This window comes from Schistocerca serialis, chromosome 4 (assembly GCF_023864345.2).
Source record: "Schistocerca serialis cubense isolate TAMUIC-IGC-003099 chromosome 4, iqSchSeri2.2, whole genome shotgun sequence".
Taxonomy (NCBI): domain Eukaryota; kingdom Metazoa; phylum Arthropoda; class Insecta; order Orthoptera; family Acrididae; genus Schistocerca; species Schistocerca serialis.
Window position 1 is genome coordinate 141,716,728 of NC_064641.1, and position 13,922 is coordinate 141,730,649.

Here is a 13,922-nt window from a genome sequence, read left to right on the forward strand (position 1 = left end):
TGGGGGAGGAATTTATTCTGATGCACGATAATACTCGTGCCCATGTTGCAGCATTAGTGCAAAATTTTCTTCGGCAACACAATATAAATGTTTTACAGTGGCCAGCATGTAGACCCGATATAGACCCCACAGAGCACGTATGAGATTATTGGAAGGGAAGAGTTAGAGATCGTGCAACTCTTCCAGAATCGCTGCAGCAGCAGCAGGGAGCATAAATGGAAGAGTATCAAGAAATATCACAGGGTTTCATTTGAAAGCTAATTCAAGGTGTGTCGCGAAGATGTGCTTTGGGTATTGAAGCAAGAGAGGGTAACACGGGCAGCTGATGTGCGTCAAGAGCAAGAAAGCATTTTTTTATTTGCAGGAAGATCCATTTCAGTTTTGTGCTTCTTTTTACAGTTTGTTATACACAACAGGAAGGAAAGCAGGTCCCTCCTAAGAGTTATATTCATTTCCGTGTCCTCGTATGTGGACATTTTTGTAAAGTAAGCTCGTTTTTGTAATGCACGCTAATTAAGGAATTTGCACCCACTAACATGCAGTAAAGGAGAGACATCTGCGGGCCTGTGAATTACCATTTGCTGAAACGTTCATTACCAGCTAAAATGCGCCATTTTCGGAAGTGATAAATTCAAACTAAGTGAGAAAAAGCTACGTTTGTTCGGTTTGAGGAAAAGAAACGACTCTACCCTTCCATAATTTTCCCACATTTTCTAATCTTTGTGTGACCGAACTGCATTACCTACCCACAGTTTCTTCCAAAACTGGGATTAGCCGAGCGGTCTAGGGCGCTGCAGTCATGGACTGTGCGGCTGCTCCCGGCGGAGGTTCTAGTCCTCCCTCGGGCATGGGTGTGTGTGTTTGTGCTTAGGATAATTTAGGTTAAGTAGTGTGTAAGCTTAGGGACTGAGGACCTTCGCAGTTGAGTCCCATAAGATTTCACACACATTTGAACATTCTTCTAAAACTAAAATGATATCTCAGCGGAACAACTAGTGATTTGTCGCATCACGCTGCACAGAATTTGCTGTGTCTTATTGCTTCGTCTACAAGTGCTGGTAACTCTTTGTTTTGTTACAAACAACCCTGTTGGGAGAAGTCCGCAACTGAGCATTATAGCAGAGGTTGAAAATACAGCTTCAGTTGTAAATTTCTTTATTTTCAGACGACCGGTTTCTGTTATAAGTCCATCTTCAGGTATCGTATCTGTGCTGTGGTCTCCGAGCTCCGGGTGTACTAAGCGCGGTGTGCTGTCTGTGAGCGTAGACTCCCTGTTCTGCGCTCACAGACAGCACACCGCGCTTAGTACACACGGCGCTCGGGGACCACAGCACAGATACGATACCTGAAGATGGGCACACCGCGCCCGGTACGATACCTGAAGATGGGCTTATAACAGTCCGAAACCGGTCGTCTGAAAATAAAGAAATTTACAACTCAAGCACTATTTTCAACTTCTGCTCTTTATTTAGTAGTTTATTCGTCCGACTGGAACCCGTGTAAAGAAAATGACAAAATGAATTCAGAGGTACCTCGCTGTGATTACACGTGAAGATGCCGATACCAGATAGGTATGTAGTGGATGTCGATGATACTTGGTAAGCAGATCGCGTCACAAAGGGTGGTTTGTCTCTGAAGAAGGTCTTGCCATTGCCGTAGCCAACGCCTTCACTGTGGCCAAATATTAATCACGAAAAAAATAAATTTGTTTGTATAAAATTATGGCTAACGTATGAACAGTGTTCAGTTCTATTTACTTTGTGTATGTGCTTATTACTCGAGGTATATTAAAGCAGTCTCATTAACGATGCTGTTTTATACAATTAAGTAGCATCCTTCGACGTGTCAGGAAATGTGACAGACTCCTCTTACACCCGGAAAAGTATACAACGTTCAAAAACCAGAGAAAGAAACGAACTACAGAACTGCAGCTCTTGGTACTTACCTCAGAAAGCACAGTGCATTTTTTAAAGATATCAGATACAGAATTATCATGGAGTACTCTTCCAAAACGGATGTCGAATGATCGCAGTGACGTGCTGTTTGACTCGTACTTCGACAGTTGTCAGAAAGACTCTCAGGGAACTGAAATCAGCAACGTTAGAGACAACACATGTTGTTCTCACGAAACTGTAACGACAGTTTACAGGAAAAATACAGAAGAGTGGACAACAAAAGGGAAAAATACAACACACTACTGTGCGTAATACGATGCAAGAAATCCGCTGACATTCAAAACAGCGTCAAGCCATGTCAGAATGGATGAATACAAGTCGATCCAGGTTTTCAATCGAATCTTACGCCCTTCTTCCTGCAAAATAATGGCAGCTTCAGGTGGACAGCAAACACACAACCTCCTCTCCAAATGCTCATAAGTAATGAGAAAGGGTGCTTACGGTGGCCAGTGTAATGTAACGGACTACTGAAACTACCGATACCACCGGCTGGCGAGGTGTGCGGTGGCATCAACCAACTTGAAGGAGCAAGTGAACTTTAACTACGTAAACATAAACATATTATTATTTTGTTACAAAACAGTTAATATGACAATCATGAGGTATATTCCAGAATGAGATTTTCACTCTGCAGCGGAGTGTGCGCTGATATGAAATGAGGTATATTGCCACAGAGCTATATTGTAAACACTTTTCATTTTTCATACTATGTTTTTCATATATGTATACGTGCGATGTGTAAAATATCGATATACAACCAAGGTTGACAGTACTGCACAGTTTGTAAGCTCTGTGAACAGGAGCCGGTTGTTGGTGGGTGTAGAGACAATGGGCGGTTGGTTCTGAGACCTATTGTAATACCCTTGCTTTGAGAAGGTCAAGGATAGAGGGAACGAAATGATGTATTGGAAAAGCTGTTACATTGAAAATTATTGAATATCGTCACGATCAGCATTTATAAAATAAAAGTTGGAAGTTTAAATATGTGTCAGTTCTTACGCAGTAGAATACACACCCTGGACCTCAAATTGATTTAACAAATAGCGGATGGCGAGATTCATCACTGGACGACGAGTGTGCAACAACGACCAATAAAAGTAAGAAGTTATATTACTCTAAATTAAAATTGTGATGATACATTGCTTTCTCCATGTCTTCAACCCTTTATGTACTCTGTTGTTAGAGTGAACAGCGTGACAGGGACTTGTGGTCGACTAGGCACACCAGGGAGACCAAAAATTGGCTCGGAGCACTATGGGACTTAACATCTGAGGTCATTAGTCCCCTAGAACTTAGATCCACTTAAACCTAACTAAGGACATCACACACATCCATGCCAGAAGCAGGATTCGAACCTGCGACCGTAGCGGTCGCGTGGTTCCAGACTGAAGCGCCTAGAACTGCTCGGCCACATCGGCCGGCCAGGGAGATCACAAAGGTTTAAAATGATAATTTGTACCTTAATATACTACTACTGATAATAATTAATATTGGTCTCCCGGAGGAAGAGGTGCATTACACCAGGGAGATTCGACAGTTCATCCTCGTGGTGACAAAACCAAACCTGGACGATACAAGCTGTGTGAACACGAACCTGTCTTCTGGACGCACAACATCACCACTTTAGAAAAAACATTGTATAATCGGATTTACCAGATCAGCCATATTGGTCACAGAATTCTTGGCAATAATGAAACCGTGCAGAGGGACCATGGAATACCACGACATGGTTGCACAAATGATCAACGAACCATGGCCATGCTTCACTCTTGGGGTGTAAAGTTGTCCAGAAGTTGTAAACATGGTGAAACAAGATTCATTAGATCAAATGCCCTCCTTCCATTGCCCCATCGACCAAATTTATTCTTCGGTACCACGTTTTCCTGTTACGGGTATTCCGCATCACTGACGTGTGATTTTGCAGTTCCAGCTCGTCCTGAAATTCACTGCTTCTGGAGCGTCTTCATGATGTTTTGGTGCTGGCAGGGTTCACGAGTACAATATTCCGTTCTGCAGTGACTATTGCAGCTATATTTTTCGTCGCAGTCCTCTTCAGTGACCATCTGTCACGATCACTCAGCACACACTTTCGGCTGCATTGTGACTTGCCGATGATTTTCTTTCTCTTGACCCGTATACGGCATAAGTCTTCTAAAAGGTGTCTCTTGGAACACCAAACTCTTCAGCTCCCTCGGTTACGGAGTCACACACCATAAAAGCAACACCATTTGTCCCAAGGTTGGGATTCACTTAGTTCCGATATTACGCACTCACAAATACACAAGATACTGTTCTGACCACAACTGACATGCGACAGGTGGCGTTCGTGGTCAAATACCAACAACGCAACCTGCAGGCTTGACTATGTGATCAAAAGTATCTGGACACCCCCCAAAACATACGTTTTTCATGACAAGTGCACTGTACTGCCACCTCCTGCCAGGTACTCCATATCATCGACCTCAGCAGTCATTAGACATCGTGAGAGAGCAGAATGGGGCACTCCGCGGAACTCACGGACTTTGAACGTGGTCAGGTGATTGGGTGTCACTTGTGCATACGCCTGTACGCGAGATTTCCACACTCCTAAACATCCACTGTTTCCGATGCGACAGTGAAGTGCAAACGTGAAGGGACACATACAGTACAAAAGCGTACAGGTCAACCTCGTCTGTTGACTGATGGAGACCGACGACATTTGAAAAGGGTCGTAATGTGTATAGGTAGACCTCTATCTAGACCATCACACAGCAATTCCAAATTGCATCAGAATCCACTGCAAGTACTATGACAGGCGGGAGGTGAGAAAATTTGGATTACATGGTCGAGCGGCTGCTCATAAGCCACACATCACGCCGTTAAATGCCAAACGACGCCTCGCGTAGTATAAGGAGCGAAAAACGTTGTGTGGAGTGACTAATCGCGGTACACAATGTGGAGATCCGATGGCAGGGTGTGAGTATGGCGAATGCCCGGTGAACTTCATCTGCCAGCGTGTCTGGTGCCAACAGCAAAATTCGGAGGAGATGGTGTTATGGTGTGGTCGTGTTTTTCATGAAGGGGACTTGCACCCCTTGTTGCTTTGTGTGGCACTATCACAGCACAGGCCTACATAGATGTTTTAAGCATCTTCTTGCTTCCCACCGTTGAAGAGCAATTCGGGGATGGCGATTGCATCTTTCAATACGATCGAGCACCTGTTCATAATGCACGTTTTGTGGTGGAGTGGTTACACGACAATAACATCCCTGTAATCGACTGGCCTGCACAGGGTCCTGACTTGAATGTTATAGAACACCTTTGGGATGTTTTGTAACGCCGACTTCGTGCCAAGGCCTCAGCGAGCGACATCAATACCTCTCCTTAGACTGCGCTCCTTAAGGAACGTACTGCCATTCCCCATGAAACCTTCCAGCACCTGTTTATTGAACGTGTGCCTGCGAGGGTGGAAGTTGTCATCAAGGCTAAGGGTGGGCCAACACCATATTGTATTCCAGTATTACCGACGGAGGGCACCACGAACTTTAAACCATTTTCAGCCAGCTGTCCGGATACTTTTGTTCACATAATGAATTTTTGTCCAACCCCTGTTCGTTCCTTCACATAATGTACACACGGGAACGAAAAAGAGGATAGGGCGGAAGCGGAGGCTATCTTTTTGAGGAATAATTCTAGAGTACAGCCAAAGAGGTTAGGAAATCACCAGAAAACCAAAAGGGAATCTGTTAGCCATTTTGGATTTGAACGCTACGAACTCAGTTTCTTTCTGACGGTGACACGACAACTGGTGAACATCGGAGAAAGACATCACAATATTGTAACACCTCTTTGTTGTCAACAAAAGTGAATGAAATAGGGATGAATTAGATTGCAGAACTAGGATGGAACTGAAATATACTCGTACAATAAGTGAAATGTCATGTTATCCATTCGGATCTCCTTTTAATGAAACCGCAACGCTACCGTCACGTGGATATGAAAAATTTCTCGAACGTACAAATGTGGGCATGCAGTAGTGCTGCGGAAAGAATAAAACCGCTGCAACCTTCACTTTACAAAACACGTTAATTCAATAACGATTATAATTAGGTGCAGTAACCGTTTCCGGCGCGCCGTTTATTCGTTGTGATTGTATTAACAGCAATTGTGCCCCATGTAAACTGGGAGCAAATTAAACCAGCATCACCTGCGACGTATTTCTGTTACTCAGATAATTGCGTTTGCTGATCGGATTACACACATAACGGAAATAAACATGTGGAAACCAATACTTTTTCCTCTTTTTCGCGAATCAGTGGTAATTCTTATAGAGCAAATATGAATTTATTGATTTTTGCCGTAAGCTCTTGCTGATCAGCATTGTGTGTTGAGGTATAGGTGCAAATACAAATCGGTATTTGTAATTAATGATTTTACACAAATAGACACTAGCTCTTCTCACCCAGCGAATACTTAGGGCTTGAGTCATATTTTGGCGTCCACACTTCAGCTCGTTGTGAATACACATAAAAAATACGAGAAAGTCACGACGGAAGGAGAGTGACATGTTGAAGAAGGAGTTTCAAAACCTGCAGAATGCACAGTGTAGGGAATGTAGATATCAAGCGAATGATGGAAATACATTGTGCATTGGTACAGTGGATACAGTGGAAACAGCTAGAACAGTGTGGTAATCACTACGAGATGTGTAGACGACAACAGAATATCTCAAAAAGTGCGAGAATGGAGGCTTACAGGAGGGAGCAAATGCGGTAGATAAAGACCGGAGTGAAGAAATAATGGAGGCCGTGCAGAAAACGTACTTATACACATAATGCGGCAACGAAATTGGATTGCTGTGAAATTAGCTCTGCAATATAATCAGCTGTTGGTAAATTTAATGACGAAAATTTAAGATGTCGTCCTAGGGCAATATGTATCATATCATTATTAACAGATTTGCGTGACCGTAAAGTGAAAGAATGACTCCTTCGTTGTTCTTTGTAGCCATGATACTTTTTGTCCTCGACAGTTGATTGGTTTCTGCAGACCCCTTGTCTAAATTTCTCTCAATAAACTAAACATGTTGTGTTTGGGTATGAAACAGTGCACAATAGGCTATAATACTTCATGCAAGTGTTTTTCTTGTCGTTACATATATATTATCATAACTCTGCCTTTCTAGGTGCAAATACATTTCGGTATTTGTAATTAATGATTTTACACAAATAGACACTAGCTCTTCTCACCCAGCGAATACCTACAAATACTGCATAATTTCAGGAGCGACTGCGAGGTCGCAATACAATTAGCATTTAATATCTAACTGAATTATTTGTGGAAACATGTTCTATGTTATTCATCAATTACAGAGTAATTAGTTCAGTTTTTTCTCGAGTTCCGTGTCTAACAGTACTGCGCTGCGAATACCACCACGTCAGTGCATATATTTTCAGCACGGGTTGTATACTGTGGCTCAATTAAATGTGCACTTGGCTCTTCGGCTACTGATGTGAATCTTAGGACACCACTGTGTGAGCACAAACGTCTGACGAAAACGTATAAACGGAAAGGAACGCAACAAAGCTCTTGTCGTACAATACTATAAATAACAAAAGATCCCTGCCATTGCAAGAATTGTTGGAATAACGACCACCATGATCATAGCAGATTTTCTGTTGCACACCCTTATAAAATTACCAGTTGGAGTGATTGTAAGATTCTTGGTGCGCATTTTCATCTGTTCTTATAGTAGTCACCTTTCAAAGATAAACAACCGGCTTTTATGTGTATATAAAAGTGAGAGAACGCATCACTCAAATATACTGTAAGAAACTGATTTGAGGACAATGAGAAAGGTTCCGATTAGACCGTCAATTACAATGTACAAAACTTAAGCATATAATCTCACCATAATTTCAAAGACATTGCCTACGGATCAGCATCGTTGTGTAACTCTGCTCAACTCTTACATCTACATCTACACTTACATAGTACTCCGTAAGCCACCGTACGGTGAGTGGCGGAGACAGAGAAACCTCAAGGAGGGGGCGCTTAAGATATCTTGAGCTACCTTTACCTTTACCGTAATAAAAAAAGTCAAGTCATATGCAAAATTTAATAAAGTTTTATTTAAACTGATTATACACATGTAAAAGACAATGCCATCTTACGATATAAAAAAGTTGAATTGGGGTTCTCTTCCTGAAACGGTGAATTCTATGCGCCTATTCCTCCTGGCAAAGTGGTTAATTACATCGTCAATAGGACAATCAATGTCAGGGTGAGTGTTCAACAGAGCTAAGCCATTAAGTCGATCCTCCTCCATGACGTGACGATATCACTAGAATGGCCGCGACTTTTCTCGTAGGTATGTGTTAGCTATCTATGTGCCAGACCGATACGTATATAATACGATGACGCGGACGCGCGTGTTACATAGCAAAGTGCAACTATTCGATAACTCGATTCAGTCGAGTCGACTGACGAAAGAAACGAACGAATAGCGTGCGGTCTGACAGGCGGGGGCGGATCGGGTAACAATGGCGGTGACCCCGGAAGGGGGGGGGGGGGGGGACCCTCGCACCTCCCATATGTATCCGCCACTGATACCACAACTAGTTTTTTCTTTTCCTGTTCAACTCGCAAACAGAACGAGGGAAAACCGACTGTGTATATATGCCTTCGTATGAGCCCTAATTTCTCGGAGCTTATCTTCGTGGACCTTACTCACAATGTATGTTGGCGGAAGTAGAATCGTTTGGCAGTCATCTTCAAATGCCGGTTCTCTAAATCTTCTCAATAGTGTTTCTCGAAAAGAACGTCGTCTTCCCTCCAGGGATTCCCATTTGAGTTCCCGAAGCATATGCGTAACACTTACGTGTTGTTCGAGCCTACTGGCAGCAAATCTAGCAGCCCGCCTCTGAACCGCTTTGATGTCTTCCTTCAGTCCGGCCTGGTACGGATCCCAAACACTCGAGAAGTACTCAAAAGTAGGTCACACCAGCGTCCTACATGCTCTCTCCTTTACAGGTGAATCACTCTTTCCTAAAATTGTCCCAATAAACGGAAGTCGACCATTCGCCTTCCGTACCACAGTTCTCACACGCTCGTTCCAACTTATACCGCTTTGCAACGTTACGCCCAGATATTTAAACGACTTGACTGTGTCAAGCAGGACACTAGTAATACTGTATCTGAACATTACAGGTTTGATATTCCTACTCATCAGCATTTTTCTACATTTACAGCTTGCTGCCACTCATCACACCAACTAGAAATTTTGTCTAAGTCGTATTGTATGTTCATACAGTCACTCAACTTCGACACCTTATAGTACACCAGAGCATCATCAGCAAAAAAACAGCAGATTGCTGTCAATCCTGTCCGCCAAATCATTTATGTACACTATTGGCCATTAAAATTGCTACACCACGAAGATAACGTGCAACAGACGCGAAATTTAACCGAGAGGAAGAAGGTGCTGTGATATACAAATGATTAGCTTTTCAGAGCATTCACACAAGGTTGGCGCAATTGCGGTTTACCGTAGCGCGACATTGCTGCTCGCGTTGGTCGAGACCCAATGACTGTTAGCATAATGTGAAATCGGTGGGTTCAGGAAGGTAATACGGAACGCCTTGCTGTATCCCAACGACCTCGTATCACTAGCAGTCGAGATGACAGGCATCTTATCCGCATGACTGTAACGGATCGTGCAGCCACGTCTCGATTCCTGAGTCAACAGATGGGGACGTTTACAAGACAACAACCATCTGCACGAACAGTTCGAAGACGTTTGCACGAACATGGACTGTCAGCTCGGAGACCATAGCTGCGGTTACCATTGACGCTGAATCACAGACCTGAGCGCACATTGGAAGCGTGTATTCGTCATCGCCATACTGGCGTATCACCCGGCGGTATGGTATGGGGTGCCATTGGTTACACGTCTCGGTCACCCCTTGTTCGCATTGACGGCACTTTAAACAGTAGACGTTACATTTCAGATGCGTTACGACCCGTGGCTCTACCCTTCAGTCGATCCCTGCTAAACCCTACATTTCAGCAGGATAATGCATAATCGCATGTTTCAGGTCCTGTACGGGCCTTTCTGGATACAGAAAATGTTCGACTGCTGCCCTGGCCAGCACATTCTCCAGATCTCTCACCAATTGAAAACGTCTGGTCAATGGTGGCCGAGCAACTGCCTCGTCACAATACGCCAGTCACTACTCTAGATTAAATGTGGTATGATGTTGAAGCTGCATGGGCAGCTGTACCTGTACACGCCATCCAAGCTCTGTTTGACTCAATGCCCAGGAATGTCAATGCCGTTATTACTGCCAGAGGTGGTTGTTCTGGGTACTAATTTCTCAGGATCTATGCACCGAATTTGCGTGAAAATATAATCACATGTCAGTTCCAGTATAATATATTTGTCCAATGAATATCCGTTTATGATCTGCATTTCTTCTTGGTGTAGCAATTGTAATGGCCAGTGGTGTATATCAAGAACAACAGCAATCCTTCCCTGAGGAACTCCTGACAATACGCTTGTCTCTGACGGACACTCGCTTTCGAGGACAACAAACTGGCTTCTATTACTTTAGAAGTCTTCGAGCCACACACATATCAGTGATTAATTTTAATTTTAATAATCAACAGCCTCAGTTGCACCGTTTACCTAGAATTTGCCTAGGTTTCAGTCGGGATAACGCAATATTTTCAGAATAACAGTAACTACAGTTTGTCCATAGTGGACATCGTCAAGCTAAAACTAAAAATCCATAAATTATCGTCAGACTATAAAACCTATCTGGAACTGCACTCGTGGCTGCCGCATCGCGGTCGCGAAGTGGGGCCGAGGCAGTTCCAGGTACGTTTTATAGTCTGACGATAATTTATGGATTTTTAGTTTTAGCTTGACGATGTCCACTATGGATAAACTGTAGTTACTGATATTCTGAAGACGGTTGGGTTATCCCGACTGAAACCTAGGTAAATTCTAGGTAAACGGTGCAACTGAGGCTGTTGATTATTAAAATTAAAATTAATATTTATACAGTTGCTGAATGGGCCGCCAAATGTTGAAGATATTTACATATCAGTGATCTTATTCCATATGCACGTTCGTTAACAGTCTGCAATCGAGCGCCGTCTCAAATGCTTTCCGGAAATCTAGAAATTTGGGCGCAGTGTGGTTTTATATTAGCCGTAGTTGTATATCAAACAAGTGCTATTCTACGCTGCTGCTGCATCGCGTTTGAGTAGAGCAAACATTTGCCACTTGATTCAAAGGGAATGTATTTTTCTTTGTGAGGAGGAGGTCAGACTCAGTGAAACATGGGGAGTCAGTTACGTTTCACCCTCCTCTTCTTCATACTATGTGCCATCTATTTCTAACCACGATTTAAGCATGCAGAAAGTTCATCGAGGGATGCTTAACCCAAGCAATTCAATACATTTTCCATCAGGCACATTACCAACGACGGAGTGCGGGGTGGGGGAGCGGCGTACATTATGCCAAGCCAAAAAAATGCGGAAAAAACAAACTTAGTTAATTTTTATTGAGTTATATTAACAACATTCGTTTTAAAGAGATAGTGATGTGTAACTTGGGTTCAAAACCTAAAATTATCTTTTAGAAAACTCTTAGCAATACTAACGCACTTTCAATAACGTATACTACCAAGGGGAGGGAGGAAGGGCGGGGGGCGGAGAGGTGGGGGGGGGGGGGTACTTTATGTCTACCCTAGAAAATTACTTATAAAATGCGAGATTCGTTAATTGTTACTCACAACATAATTTAAAGACGATATTGATAAGTAAGTAAGGTTTCAAACTTTTTCAAAACTTTAATATATAAAGGAACTGACTAGATTATAGTATTTTAAAATGTTATGCATAAAGTACTCCCTCCCTCCTCTTGGTATTGATTGAGTGACTGGTTGCAGAGCCCAATATTTACTGTTACATACTCAAAGACGCAGCGCGGTAGCCGTGCGGTCTTGGGCGTCTGGTCGCGGTTCGCGCGGCTCCATCCGTCGGAGGTTCGAGCCCTCACTCGGGCATGGGTGTGTGTTGTCCTTAGCCTAAGTTACGTTAGCTTAAGTAGTGCGTAATTATAGGGACAGATGACCTTAGCAGTTTGGTCCAATAGTCCTTACCACATATTTCCAAAATTTATTCAAAGAAACTAATCTGCAAACTTACTTCAACTACGGGACGAGGTTTACTTCACCCGATCTAAGAGCCGTGTCATTAAGTACCATAAAACAGGAATCGAAACCTATTACTGTCCATCATTCGATCATGAAAGGGGAGTACTGAGCAGAAAAAGCGTCCAAGTTTTTGATAGCATATTCTGACTTTCTGAAACTACCCTAGATTCTTCTGTAAAACTTTCTCTTAAGTTTTATGATTGTGCTGATACTGTTAAAATTTGCTGTCAATAAACAGGAGTGCTTAGTTCGTTTACATATTGGTGCCATTAACATTGGCACAGAATAACTGTTCAGCTTTCGATTAGTCTACATTTTGTTATCGTTTTTCGTCAAAACTGTGAAAGCATTGGTCACACTCATGAACACTGAAGGTTTAATGATAGAATATGTCATCTATTCACTTAAGAACCAAAAATTTATGAAACTTGATTTGAAATATGAACTTTGACTGATAATACACACTTTCTATTACTTCTCGGACGCGCGGGGTAGCCGCGTGGTCACGGGCGTCTTGTCACGGTCAGCGAGGCTCTCCCCTTCGGAGGTTCGAGTCCTACCACGGGCATCGGTGTATGTTTTGTCCATAGCGTAGGTCAGTTTAAGTTAGATTGTAGTGTGCAAGCTTAGAGACCGATGACCTAAACAGTTTGGTCCCACAAAATCTTACCACAAATTTATAAATTTTATTACTTCTCATAGTTTATTAATTATTTGTTAATTAAGACTAGCCAGTGTCGCAGCAATATATCTTTCCTAATTTATTCTGTTTTTATTCCTTACGGTGCTGTCATATTTTATCCCGCTCAACCATGGGACATCTGTCACCTTCAGTTCCAAAGCTATATGAATCACATGACTCGCTCCCTTATCTGGTGTTTGCCAGTTTGATACTCTTGCTGTTTGTATATCGCTGCCTCACTCTCCGATACTGTAGATGTTATTTACTTATATATTCTGTGAGGCGCCTACCTGAGTTTACATTAATATATCCCGTTTTACTGCTGACGCTCTTTGGCGACGAACTAGCATGAACCAATCAGCTTTTCTGAAAAGTACAAACGAACTCAGAAAAGTATATACATAATTGTTCACGTGATTGGCTGGGAGGGTGGGGGATGGGGGGGGGGGCAAATATATTTTCACTTTATTTACAAATACCGAGTTTCCTTTCAAATTATAGGCAACACCAAATAAACTTGATAGTGGGTGTTCATTTATATAAAAATACACAAAGCCATTGGACAGGGAGCGTCCTTACAAAATTTCTTTATTAATTAATTCCTCAAGAATATTTATTAAAAAGTGCCATCATAAAGCAACTTCCTTCCTCGAGTTCATGGCTCATATTGTAATACCTTAGTTCAGAAGACACTAACAAAGATTCAACAGACTTTATCGCTTAACTGAGTATTTTTTTCTAACTACTTGTTCTTGCACTGTTTCGTGCATCTTTTACCCAGTCCATCCAACATTGAACACAATCTCCTGTCAGTTCTCTTCCTCCCCTTGTCAATTGTCGAAATCTCATGATCACAGATCAGGAATATCTGTGAAACACGAATAGCGTACTGCCCATGTCGCCCACATCAAATGATAAATGCGACGTTACTTTTCGTACAACCAAGTTTGTTTACTTTCAGCTCTAAGAACGAAACTTTAACGTCACATGTGTTTGGAATGGTTTCGCCGAATTGTTTGTTAGAAACGCAACCGCTGTGCTGTAAGGGTACCGCAGTTGACAGCCAAACAGAGTCCTGGAATG